The sequence below is a fragment of the Oryctolagus cuniculus genome, chromosome 7 (genome assembly GCF_964237555.1).
Source record: "Oryctolagus cuniculus chromosome 7, mOryCun1.1, whole genome shotgun sequence".
Lineage (NCBI taxonomy): Eukaryota > Metazoa > Chordata > Mammalia > Lagomorpha > Leporidae > Oryctolagus > Oryctolagus cuniculus.
Genome location: NC_091438.1, coordinates 104,776,711 through 104,789,451, shown reverse-complemented (window position 1 = coordinate 104,789,451; position 12,741 = coordinate 104,776,711). Strand labels below are relative to the sequence as shown.

At 46.8% G+C, this 12,741-nt stretch overlaps 1 protein-coding gene across 4 annotated transcripts in view; it reads right to left on the bottom strand.

Moving 5' to 3' along the window:
- The window catches only part of GNG12 (G protein subunit gamma 12), a 151,216-nt gene that overhangs the window by 77,543 nt on the left and 60,932 nt on the right, over positions 1-12,741 (bottom strand). For 3 of the 4 annotated variants that reach the window (XM_017346186.3, XM_051856370.2, XM_017346182.3), the window contains exon 2: positions 2,796-2,847. The gene's annotated coding sequence lies outside the window, so the exon portion shown is untranslated. Of the gene's footprint in view, positions 1-2,795; positions 2,848-5,756; positions 5,776-12,741 lie in introns of those variants that run through there. The other variant, XM_017346187.3, reaches the window with a different exon arrangement.

The following is a 12,741-nucleotide window of genomic DNA, read 5'->3' as shown; positions in this document are numbered from 1 at the left end:
CCATGAGCACCCTGAAGACGTCTCCCTCCATCTTCTTCTGAGTATCCAGGGTGTTTTATCTTCAGCCGCCGTGCGCTGTGACCGAGAGGGTTATGAGGCGAGACTGCTGGACTTGCTAGCAAATGACAGGCTCTCACCCATGCACAGGGGTCTCCTCCTCCCTCTGATGTCATCCTACGTGTTCATCCCCACCGCCTTCCTCCCTCCATTTTCTGAATCTCATTGGAAAATGTTCAGTTCAGGAGCCTCTGAAGAAGGCAGGCACAGGCCGGCGCCGCGGCTCACTAGGCTAATCCTCCGCCTTGCGGCACCAGCACACCGGGTTCTAGTCCTGGTCGGGGCACTGGATTCTGTCCCGGTTGCCCCTCTTCCAGGCCAGCTCTCTGCTGTGGCTAGGGAGTGCAGTGGAGGATGGCCCAAGTGCTTGGGCCCTGCACCCCATGGGAGAGCAGGAGAAGCACCTGGCTCCTGCCTTCAGATCAGCGCAGTACGCCGGCCGCAGCGCGCCAGCCGTGGCGGCCATTGGAGGGTGAACCAACGGCAAAGGAAGACCTTTCTCTCTGTCTCTCTCTCTCTCTCTCACTGTCCACTCTGCCTGAGAAAGACAGAAAGACAGAAAGACAGAAAGAGAGAGAAAAAAAAAAAAAAAAAAAGAAGGCAGGCACAAAGACCGGATCGCAGCAATGAAAACAGTGGAAACCAAACCCTCCTAAGATGGCGAGCGGAAGCCAGTTTTACAAACGCTGCCTTCTGGGACAGTCATTGTGAGAAAGCTGCGAGTGTGCCTGTGGACAGGGTGGTAGCCTTGGGCCCAGAATAGCTCGGGCCAAACTGCCAAGTCAGCAGGTATCTCAGCCCTCCCTCCCTCGTCTCGCTGTGCTGCTTCCTACCCACCCGAGCACCCCCCACCGCCTTAGGTAGCTGGTGTCCTCCGGTCTATTCCCGAGCATCCACACCGTGCTCTTTAGTACTACTGGGTGCTCTCCCTTCCTCAACCTCTCCCACCAAGTCAAACCACCTAAAACCTCCAGAGGACCTTGTCCTTGACTCTTTCAGGGGTGGATAATACCGTAGCACCGTTCCTCTCCCAGAGACAGGGACTTTTTAACTCCATTTCCAATCCAGCTCCCTGCTAATGGCCTGGAAAAGCAGCTGAAGGTGGTCCAAGTACTTAGGTCTCTGCCACCCATGTGGGGAGCCTGGAAGAAGCTCCTGGCTTGTGAAGAGGGAAAAAGCCACAGGAATAATTCACTAATGGTGGGTATACGCAGGTACTTCAAAAAGTCTGGTGTAGCAGCTAAGATACGTAGCGCCCGTATGGGAGTAGCTGGGTTCAAGTGTGAGCTCCACTTCCAGTTCCAGCCTCCTGCTATGTGCACTTGGGGAGGCAGCAAGTGGGCTTAAGTAGCTGGGTGCTGGCCTCCTACATGGGAGACCCAGACTAAGGAAGTTGAAATACGGTTGGTGGATGGCAAACCTACTATTGGCAGGGACACCTTGGAACCTGAATTGTCAGAAGGCATACAGGAAGACTGGACTGTGGGATGCTGGCAACCAGAACGGGGCCCACCAGGCTACGGGACACACGCATCTAATCCAAGTCCTCTCACTCATGTTCTTTTCATCTCGCTGCTGCAGTTTTCCCATGATCCATAAACATGGCATGGGACTGCCAAAAAGGCTACCAATTCCTCTCACAACTGTATCCATGCTCCCTGCAATGGCATCCTGCAGCTCTTCTCATCAAGGGAGGATTTATTTTACACCTCTTAGATGCAGGCTACTTGTATGGCTTGCTTCAGCCACCATGTTCTCCTTCAGAACTAACAGAAGCAGTGTGGTGCCAGTTCTGAGCCTTGGCCACCGGATCCTCTGCTTCCCTGCCACCTCCACCCTATAACCCTGTCTCCGTACCCTGCGCAACCACCAAGTGAACAAACTTGGGATAACACGCAAGATGATGAGGCTCAGTCACTGTCATCACTCCAGCCGACGGCCAGCCAGGGGACTCCCCAGACAAAGCCCAGTTGACCTGGATGGAACACATCCACAGTCCCTGCTGACACCAGAGGAATCACATAGAAAAGCCCAGGCCAGCTCACCATCCCGCAGAATTGTGGGAGAGAAAAGTGAGCATTACGTTGAGTCAGTAAGTTTTGGAATGGTTTGTTACACAGCAAAAGCTACTGATACATACCGCAGCTAACAGTCCGGTCACAACAGCAGCGAGTGTGCCCCACAGAGCACCAGTAGCTTCCTCACTTACAAAGTCCATGAAGCTCCTACCTCTAAAAGGAGTTTTCTACATTTCTACTACAGAACTGCTGGCTCATCACAATTTCAGTTAGGTGAAATCAGAGAGGAAAAAATAGAGCCCTAATACATTGTAGCAGTGAGCCAATTTTCATCACAACACAATTTTCATTACACAGCAAGGGACTGTCTGAATTCCTTGGCTGACGTAGCATGTTGTTGTTGTGGATACTGCTTGAAATAAGCGGACCATTAACAGGGGCCGGGGAATACTTCCATCACAAAGAAAGTTTTTATTTTAATAGTATTGAGCATGTAATCATGGATCTTTTTCTTAGCAAAAGAACATAGGTTGCTCTGATTTTATTATTACTTTTTAATGGCATGGAAACATCACAAATCATTTTGGAGAGGAAAAAAAGTGCAAATAAATAAACATCTAATCACGGTACCGGCAGTGACGCCTGTAACTCAGAAGTGTGAATTCATTTCAAAAATAATGTCACACAGTCACTTTGTTTTAAAAATCAAAGAGAACTCACCAGCAAGCCTTCGTGGGTCCACCGTTTTCAGGCTTTAAGTGGTCAAATGAACCTGAAATAGAATTAAACAGACATCCCATAAGTGAATCACGTTTGGAAACGGTGTGCTCTCCATCCCAGTGACTGCCATGATACTGAGTATTTATGCTGTAAGTTAAAGATGAGCAAAGCCTGTTCTGGCTCCTGATGGAGCCGGGAGCAAGCTGCACCTACATGATTCAACTTCCTGAATCAAGAGCCTGCTCCCGTTTCCTTCAGGGAGCACCGAAAGCCAAGGGCCAAATCAGTATAAACGGCGGTGCTTTCGTCCAAACCCCTCAAGTCAACAGAAGCCACCCCAGTTGAGGCTCTTCCCTTAGTCCTTTAATTGCCTTCTGCTAAGTCCAAGCTGTGGTCTGCGTTATGAAACTAATTAAAAACTGGGTTCTGGGACCAGCATTGTGAGGTAGCAGGTAAAGCCACCTGTGACACTGGCATCCATATGGGCACCAGTTCGTGTCCCAGCTGCTCCACTTCCAACCCAGCTCCCTACCAACGCATCTAAGAAAGCAGCAGAGGATGGCCCAAGAGCTTGGCCCTCTGTACCCACGTGGAGACCTGGAAGAAACTCCTGGCTCCTGGCTTCAGTCTGGCCCAGCCCTAGCCATTGTGGCCATTTAGGGAATGAACCAGCAGATGGAAAATATCTATTACTCCCTCTTTCCCCAACCCTTGCAAATAAATAAAATAAATCTTAAAAAACAAAAACAAGGGGCCCAGCAGCTCCTGGAGGACAATGGGAGGGGCAAACAGGTTTTCTAAGGGCAGGTACCTGATCACAAAAATAACCACTCATCTTCTTCTTACTGATGACGGTGACCCTAAGGTCCTCCTAAGGTAGAAATATTTAAGACATATTTATTTATTTGAAAGCCAGTATGACAGAGAAAGAGACACAGAGAGATCTTCCAGCTGCTGGTTTACTCCCCAAATGAGCACAACAGCCGGGACCAGGCCAGGCTGAAGCCAAGAGTCCAGAACCCCACATGGCTCTCTCATGTGGGTGGCAGGAACCCAAGCACTTGGGCCATCATCCTCTAACTTCCCAGGTGCATTAGCAGCAGGGAGCTGGATGGGAAGCAGAGCTGGAACTCGAACCAGTGCTCCAGTATGGGATGTCAGTGTCACACACTGTGGCTTAGCCTGTCCCACAATGCTGGCGCTCAGTAGAAATACTACACAAGCCACATACTTGATATGAAATGCCCTTATAGCCACATTAGAAAAGGAAAAAGAAACAGATTAAATCAATTTTTTAAGAGATTGATTTATTTATTTGAAAGTCAAAGTTACACAGAGAGGAGAGGCAGAGAGAGAGAGAGAGAGAGAGAGAGAGAGAGAGATATGTCTTTCATTCGATGGTTCACTCCTCGATTGGCTTCAATGGCTAGAGCTGAGCCGATCCTCCAAAGCCAGAAGCCAGGAGCTTCTTCCGGGTCTCCCACATGGGTGCAGGGGCCCAAGGACTTGGGCCATCCCCTACTGCTTTCCCAGGCCATAGCAGAGAGCTGGATTGGAAGTGGAGCAGTCGGGACTCGAACTGGCACCCATATGGGATGCCAGTGCTTCAGGCCAGGGCATTAACCTGCTGTGTCACAGCGCCAGCCCCCAAATTAAATCAATTTTAACAACATGCTTATAACTGAACCCAATTTATACAAGATATTATTTCAATATGTACTCAATATAAAAACTATTAATGAGATATTTTATATCCTTTTTAAATAAATGTATGTATTTGAGTTTATGACACAACGTTACGAGCATACATAGAGAACAAAAGTGTTGCAACAGTGAAGCAAACGGACCTATCATCTCAAATGGTCACTTTTCATCAGTGCCAAGCACAGACAAGATCTACTTATTTAACAAAAACTCCCAACAACACACTTTGTGGTCTGTGTGATGCACATTGAATCTCTACACTTACTCCTCCCACACCTCTTGGATTTTATATCCTTCCTCTCCTCCACTTCTTTCCCATACGAAATCTGCAAGATCCAGTAATTGTGTATTTCAACTGGAGCAAGCCACATTTCAAGCAGTCAGTGGGCACATGTGGCTAGTGGCCACCCTACTAGATAGCAAAGGCCTAGGGAATCTGTTCTTGGCCTCCAGATACGTGCAAGACTCCAACGTGAGCTCACGGCACATGGAGCCTTTGTTCACCTATTTTCTTTCTCCTAGCAATCTTCATGACATCATTGTGACCGAAATTATAAAGCTGGCAAATACTTCCCGTAGCACTTTCTGTGAGCCAACGGCTGTTCTTGGCACATTCAAATGTTACTTCAATTAACACTCACAATGGCTTCATGAGGTAAGTACACTCTTATAGCCATTGTGTAATAAGGAAACTGAGGCACAGGGAGGTGACGTCACTGTCCCAAGGTTGTAAGGCTGGCGTACTAAGCCAAGCAGTCTGCTTCCACAGCCCGTGCTCTTAGCTGCTCTACTCTCCATTCAATGTGAACAGCTGAAAATAAGAGAATCACTTTCAGTTTTAATTACAACCACCAACTGATCCAAGTCTGCTCTCCTGACAATGTGGTCAGATAATAGCAGTGACAGCAGACCGGAGGGGTACTGGAAGCACCAGCCAATCAGATTATCAATGATGTGGGTGGAAGCGCGAAAGCCACAGGCAGACCTGTGGTCAGCAGACGGCCCTGGGTCTGTGGGTCGGTCTGAATGACCGGGGGATAACGTGGGGCCTGTGGACAATCCTGCCTCTGTGACTTTTCAGAGGGGAGGGCTGCCACTTTGATCAGATTCTCTGAGGGGTCAGTAAAACCCCTCATCTCAGCGTCTGTGTTGGCAGGTGTATGGAGTTAGGGAGAATCCAGGAGAAAGGAACTGAAAACACATCCTTGTCACTTTACTACTCCATGGGCCCCAAGAAATCACACCCAGTGAGCAAACCTAGATCTCTGCTGTGAGCTCCCTGCCCACATCACGGGGAAGGAGGCTGGTCCGCGACACCATCTGGAATCTGCAGGCTGTGGGCTGAAGCTGCTCTGTGACGTCGCCCCCCCCCACCCCCCCATGTCACAAGGCCTCCCGTGGCTTCCCCTAACAAGGTTAAGGATCAAGTCCAAACTTCTCAACCCAGTCCAAAAAGCGCCCATGACCTCATGCCCGTCCCAGCTCCGGGCACACCCCTTGACTCCCAGGATCTTGTCCTTCAACCACAGAGACCTATTTACAGGCCCCTAACTGCTCCCACTCCACCCCCGGACTCTCTCACGCCTTTGTGCTCCTGCAGATTCCGTTCTTTCTGCCAAATGTGTCCTCTCCCCACAGGACGAGCCAGTCTTCACGTCTCAGTTCAAAAGTCGCCTCTCTGGGAAGCTGCTGTGAACTCCCCGCTTGGCGGAGGGACAAGGTCTGCAGTGACAACGGTCTGGCGTTCATCCAGTTTCAGCCAACAATTACGGCACGCAGTCCCTCGGGATCCAGGACCCCCATGGATCCCAGGAGCTGCCGATGCTCAACTCCCGTGAGGAGTGTCGGGAATCCTAATTGGAATGTCTCCAAGCAGAAGTGTTTCAGATTTGTGACGTTTTTTCAAATTTTGAAATGTTTGCATGCACATAATGAGATAATATCAGGATGAGACTCAAGTCTAAGCAGGAAATGCATTCAGATGTCACGTATATCTTAGACACACAGCCTGCAGGTAATTTTGTATAATATTTTTAGTATGTCTGTGTTCTGTGACTTGACACTTAAATTAGGCATGGAATTTTCCATTTGTAGCATCATATTGGCGGCAAAAAGTTTTGAGTTTGGGGGCATTTTAGAGTTCAGATTTTCATATTAGGGATGCTCAACCTGTACAAAATCACATAGTATTTGCGTATAACCAATAAATACCATCTCATATACTTTAAGTCATCTCTAGATTATTTATAACACCTTATACAATGTAAACACTATGCAAATATTTGTAATGTTATGCTATTTAGGAAACAATGAGGAAAAAAAAGTACATGTTCAATACAGATGCAATTTTTCCCCCAAAGTATTTCTGCTCCACAGCTGCTTGAATCTGTGTATGCAGAATGCGTGGCTATAAGGAGCTGACTGCACTACTACTGCTGCTAATACTCATATTAAACAGTCTTAGGGCAGGTGTTTAGCTTGTCACTTTATTACTCCATGGGCCCCAAGCACCTGTGTCCCATATGGGAGTGCAGGGTTTGAATTCCAGCTCTGGCTCCTGACTCCAGCTTTGTGCAAATGCAGATCCTGAGAGGCAGCGGCAATGGCTCATGTGGGAGACTGGGAATGAGTTTCCAGTTCCTGATCTCATCCTGGCCTAACCCGGGCTGTTGAGGGCATTTGGGGAAGGAATCGGTGGATGGGAACATGTATGTACTTTGTCTCTCAAATAAAAAATTAAAAAGAAAAAAGGCTGTTAGGGAGCCATGTGCCAGGCACTGCGCAGGTGTTTTGCATGCTCCTTTAATTCCCTTAGTAATCCTCTGTGGTGGATTCTTTTATTAACCCATTTAGTAGGTGAGCAAACTGAGGGGCCTAGGGAGATGAAGTCAGCAGCCTAAGGTTACACAGACCCTAAGTGGCAGAGCCAGACTGTGAACCCAGTCAGCTTGGTTCCAGAGCCTGCACTTTTAACGGCTACAACATACCTGCTACTCTTATTACCCTTGCATTTCCTTCTATTATTCTAAGTAGTGCCTACATTTCAGTTTTTCTCTTACTGATCTCTCCGCCCACTTGTCTGCAGAATCCCTGAGGGTTGAGATGTGTCTAACACATCTTTGTCTCTACAGGACCACAAAGGTGTCCTGCATACAGCAGATGCACAATAAAGGCACACACAAGGTAACACTGCAACAGCTTTAGGAAGATGGGATTCAGGACTATAAGTCTGAGCCTAATAAAAACACACCTAGATAGGGTCTGGCACTGTGGCATAGCAGGAAAAGCCACCACCTGCGATGCCAGCATCCCATACAGGCAGCAATTTGAGTTCCCAGCTGCTCCACTTCCAATCCAGCTCCCTGCGGATGCATCTGGGAAAGCAGCAGAAGAGGGTCCAAGTGCCCAAACCCCTGCATCCAAGTGGGGGACCCAGAGGAAGCTCCACGCTCTTGGCTTCAATATGGCCCAGCTCTGACCATTGCAGCCATTTGGGGAGTGAACCAGTGGATGGAAGATAGGAAGATTTCTCTCCTCCTCCCCCTTATAATTCTGCCTTTAAATAAATAAATCTAAAAAAAGAAAACCACCAGGATAAACAATATCCAAATTGTATTTTAACAAAACAAGCTTTAACTTCATTTTTATAAAACTTGTTTATTTTCATTTTATTTGAAAAGCAGGGAAGCAGAGAAAGAGAGCCAGACAGATGGAGAGAGACCTATCACGTGCTGGTTCACTCCACAAATGCCTGCAACAGCCAGTGCTGGGCCAGGCCAAAGCCAGGAGCCTGGAACTCCTGGAACTATCAAGGTTTCCCACATGAGTGACAGAGATCCTAGTACTTGAGCCACCATCTGCTGCCTCCCAGGGTGTACATTAGCAGAAAGCTGGATCAGAAGCAATGGAGCTGGGACTTGACCAGGCACTCCAATATGGGATGTGGGCATCCCGAACAGCAACTTAACCCCTGTACCCAACACCACCCCTTCCTACATCTTTAAGCCCAGCCAGTACTAAGGAGGCAGCCATTTTCTATGTCTGTCTAGCACCAGAAGGGACAGAAGCAACTCAGAGCTTGGCAGTCCCTATCCATCGTTGACAAGTTCATCAGCTTCATTTTTACTTTGCATGGGGACTGAAATTATAATTTGCCTAAAAAGGAACACACCAAGAGTCATGGCAAAGGAATGCCAGAACAGACCCATGCTGAAAAATCTCCTCTGGCTGCCCAGACACGGACTGGACATTGTGTACCCTGAAGCTCTGTAACATATTTCTATTTGAACTCCCCTTGGGTGGTTATAAAACGATCTTGTGGGAGGACACTTCCTGTTGTCTTCAAAAATAAAAAAAGATTTATTTATTTGAAAGGCAGAGTTACAGAGAGCAAATCTGCTGGTTCACTCCCAGATGACTGCAACAGGTGGGTCTGGGCCAGGCTGAAGCCAAGAGCTCTTCCCAGTCTCCCACATGGATGTAGAGGCCCAAGCACTTGGGCCATCCTCTGCTGCTTTTCCAGGAGCAGGAGCATTAGCAGGAAGTGGGATCGATGTGGAGCAGCTGGGTCTCAAACTGGCACCCATTTGGGATGCCAGTATTGTAGGCAGTGGCTTCATCTGCTACACCACAACGCTGCCCCCTTCTGTTATCTTTAATAGTGGAAAAAAACAAAAGTTTTAAGATCTGGGACATACAGAGACCTTTAGGGAGTATAAAGCTCTTTTCAGCTCATGTCAGAGATTGCATCAGGACTGAAGCCCTGCCCACCCACTTGCACGTGAATGCAGTTAGCCATAACCTCCACCCTTCCTACTGCCTCCAGAATGGAAAGGAAACCACTAACTTCCCATGGACATACATGTCAGCACCATCTCATCACCAGCTTCAAATCTGCATTTGACCCTTGCTACCTGACCTCTTTCCATAACAATAATAAGTAATAATGCTGATTACTGCTGAAGGGCTGACTGCATGCAAATTACATGCTGGACATGGTTGTAGGTGCAGGAGATACAGCAGCACACAAGGGAAACACTGGTCCTGATCTGAGGCCTTCCTACTATAATAGCACATACACAAAGTGAGTGAGATCACTTCTAACAGTGATAAACCTTGCAAGTTTTCTCTAAGCAGGGAGTCATACTGAAGAAATGCCAGGCTGCATGGTCTGAAGAGGCAACAGAAGTCATATGGTGCCCAGTTCGGAGCCGTTGGATCGTTCAAGTGAGCTCTGATGGTGTCCTGGCCTCGGCTGGTGCCAGCAGAGATGGAGAGAACTGGTTGGGTTCTGTGTAGGTTCTGCAGGTAGACAATAAGGACTCATGATGCAACAGAGGTGGGGATGTAACCTGGGTTTTTGCACAGGCAACTGGATCCATGATGACTTTATTTACTCAGGGGGAGAAGCAGGGAGAGAGAGGAAGAAAATCAAGAACTCTGATTGGATCTGGCTACCGCTCAGACACCCAAAGGGAGATGTCAAGAAAGCATTATGTAGTTTAGAACTGTGCTGTCCAGTACGGCAGCCACTTGCACATGTGAATGTTTGGATTCAAATTAAATCCAACAACAAATTCACTTCCTTGGTCACATGAGCTGCATTTCAAGTGGTCAGGCAGACACAGGAGTGGCTGCTGTCCCCAGGGCTTGCCTAGAACACCTGCAGTGGATTCCTTCCGTTACTAAAATTTACACAATGATGGCCCTTGAGATCCTTAGTTTTGAATGGCAACTGCGCTCTGTGTCTGATCATATTTGTTTCTAGTCTCACTTTAATTCCCTAGAAAACAACAAAACTACAGACAGCATGGAAAAACTGGCACTGGATTGATCAGGCGTGGCTTCTGGTTCTGCCCTCCCCACCAGGGATTTTCAGCTACTCACTATATTAGGTGTGTCTCCATCCCCCGGCTAGAAAATGGGGAGTGGCCCTGAACGGCCTATGTGGAGCAGCAGGCGGGACAATGTTCCCAGCTCTGAGACATGTCTCCTGTGCTCTACTGCACTTTCACCTGCAATCTCTGATATGCTGTTCTCTCCAAGGGTAAAGTGAACGTGAAAGGGTTTGGGACACAACTAAAGGACCCTACTGTAGGAATAAAAGGCGTGTGCTTCACGAGGTGAGGTGAAGCTGAAAGAAACATACTGTGTGCTTTACACAGAACGAATCTATTATCAGATATTGGCAGGGCTCCCAACTTCAGAAAGTAATGCTAAGTGTGTCAAAGAATCACAAGAGAGTCTTCAGCTCCCATAGTAAAAGACAACAGGAAGCAAAACACTGACATTCTGCCCCACTGTGCGATGGCGTCTGTCCCAGGGATGGCACACCCCAAGAGGGTAAACTGGCCTACTTTAGAGAAATGGTACCACCCCACTACCTCCGCCTTGGGACTTGCCCCCACCTGGAAGAGCTGGTCAGGGCTGTTTATCAGGAGAAACTGTTCTACCGAGTCACCAACCTTAATCCACAAGCTAACATTCTGCTTTAACTGAGAAGCTGGTGGGCTATGTCCTCTACTAATTTTTGGATAAGTCAGGAGGAAAGTATTCTCATATTGCCAAACACAGCGTGAAGTTTTAAAAATACACACGGAAGGAGAAGGAAGTGTTCCCTACTTCCTTTACATATGCATTGTTGTGCTCTAGAAATGCCAAACCTCTTAAAAGGTGGCACAGCTTTTGCGTTCTTGACTGTACAGGTATGAGCACCATGGCGTACCAGTTTTGCTGTATCTGTCAGAGAGCTGTTTTACATGAAATAGCTCAGAGTTGCCAATGTCACATGTGAATGATATGGTAACTTAAAGAAATGTCTTATCTTTTAAAGACTTTGCCACAAATCTGGAAGTTTGAACCTTGTATTTCAATTTGGTATGCTAAAACAGTTTATGAATCTAATTTTTTTACAATATTATACTCTCAGTTCAAGACTTAACTGAACGTGTAAGACCCAAATGATTTCTATATAGTATATTGAACTGTAAAGGTAACTTGTTTGTGATTCTGAATATACAGGTAAAATGTTTTAAAAATATATACAGATTCCTTTCTCACTGTTTGAGAGAATATATTAAAAAGTCAGAGTGAAAAAAATGGAAATATTAGAATCAGCATATCACCCCCCCCCCCCCCAATTTTCCTACCAAAAGTGCAATGGCCATTTTTAAGGGATAGCAACCTTCTTTGGGAACTTAACACATATTGCCACCAACGCTGTATTGCTCCCTATTTTGCCTACTACCCTGGATAAACATGCATGGTTTTATGTGACTGTGGCTGCAGTGTATATGCCACAGGTAGGACTCTGGACAGATCTAAGGTTTTTGTTTGTTTGTTTGTTTGTTTTTTTTTTGTTTGTTTGTTTGTTTTTGACAGATAGACAGTGAGAGAGAGAGAGAGAGACAGAGAGAGAGAGAAAGGTATTCCCTCTGATGGTTCACCCCATAAATGGCCACTATGGCCAGAGCTATGCTGATCCGAAGCCAGGAGCCAGGTGCTTCCTCCTGGTCTCCCATGCAGGTGCAGGGCCCAAGCACTTGGGCCATCCTCCACTGCCTTCCTGGGCCACAGCAGAGAGCTAGACTGGAAGAGGAGCAACTGGGACTGGAACCCAGTGCCCATATGATGCCAACACCGCAGGCGGAGGATTAACCAAGTGAGCCAAGGCACTGGCCCCAGATCTAAGTTTGAATGTTGGATTCTCAACCTATGAGTTGCAAGTACTTCAACAATTTATCCCTAAACCCCAGTTTTCTCATGTAAAATGGGACTAATAATAGCTTTTCATATAGCTGTTATAATAACAAAAAGAGAATTTTAGTGGCCTAGGAAAAACTCCATGAATGATGGTTTTTCTTTAATTTCACTTTACAATTGAAAAATTTTTGTATTTCCATACACATTCCTAAGTCCTTCACATTGAAAAGCTATAATTTACTAAATCTGCTACTAATGCTAGATATTTAAATCACTGCCATTTTTTACTATTAAAATACAATTATATCAGACATCATTACCTTTTAGTGTTTTCATTCTTTTATTTCTCTAGCTTCCTTAAACTCCTAACAAAAGCACCAATTTTTTCACTCTGAAAGAAGTTTTTACTGTGGCCAGCACTGTGATTCAGGAGTTAAGCCACAGCCTATGGCACCAGCATCCCATATGGGGGACGGTTCAAGTCCCAGCTGTTCTACTTCCAATCCAGCTCCCTACTAATAAACTTGGGAAAACAGTGGAA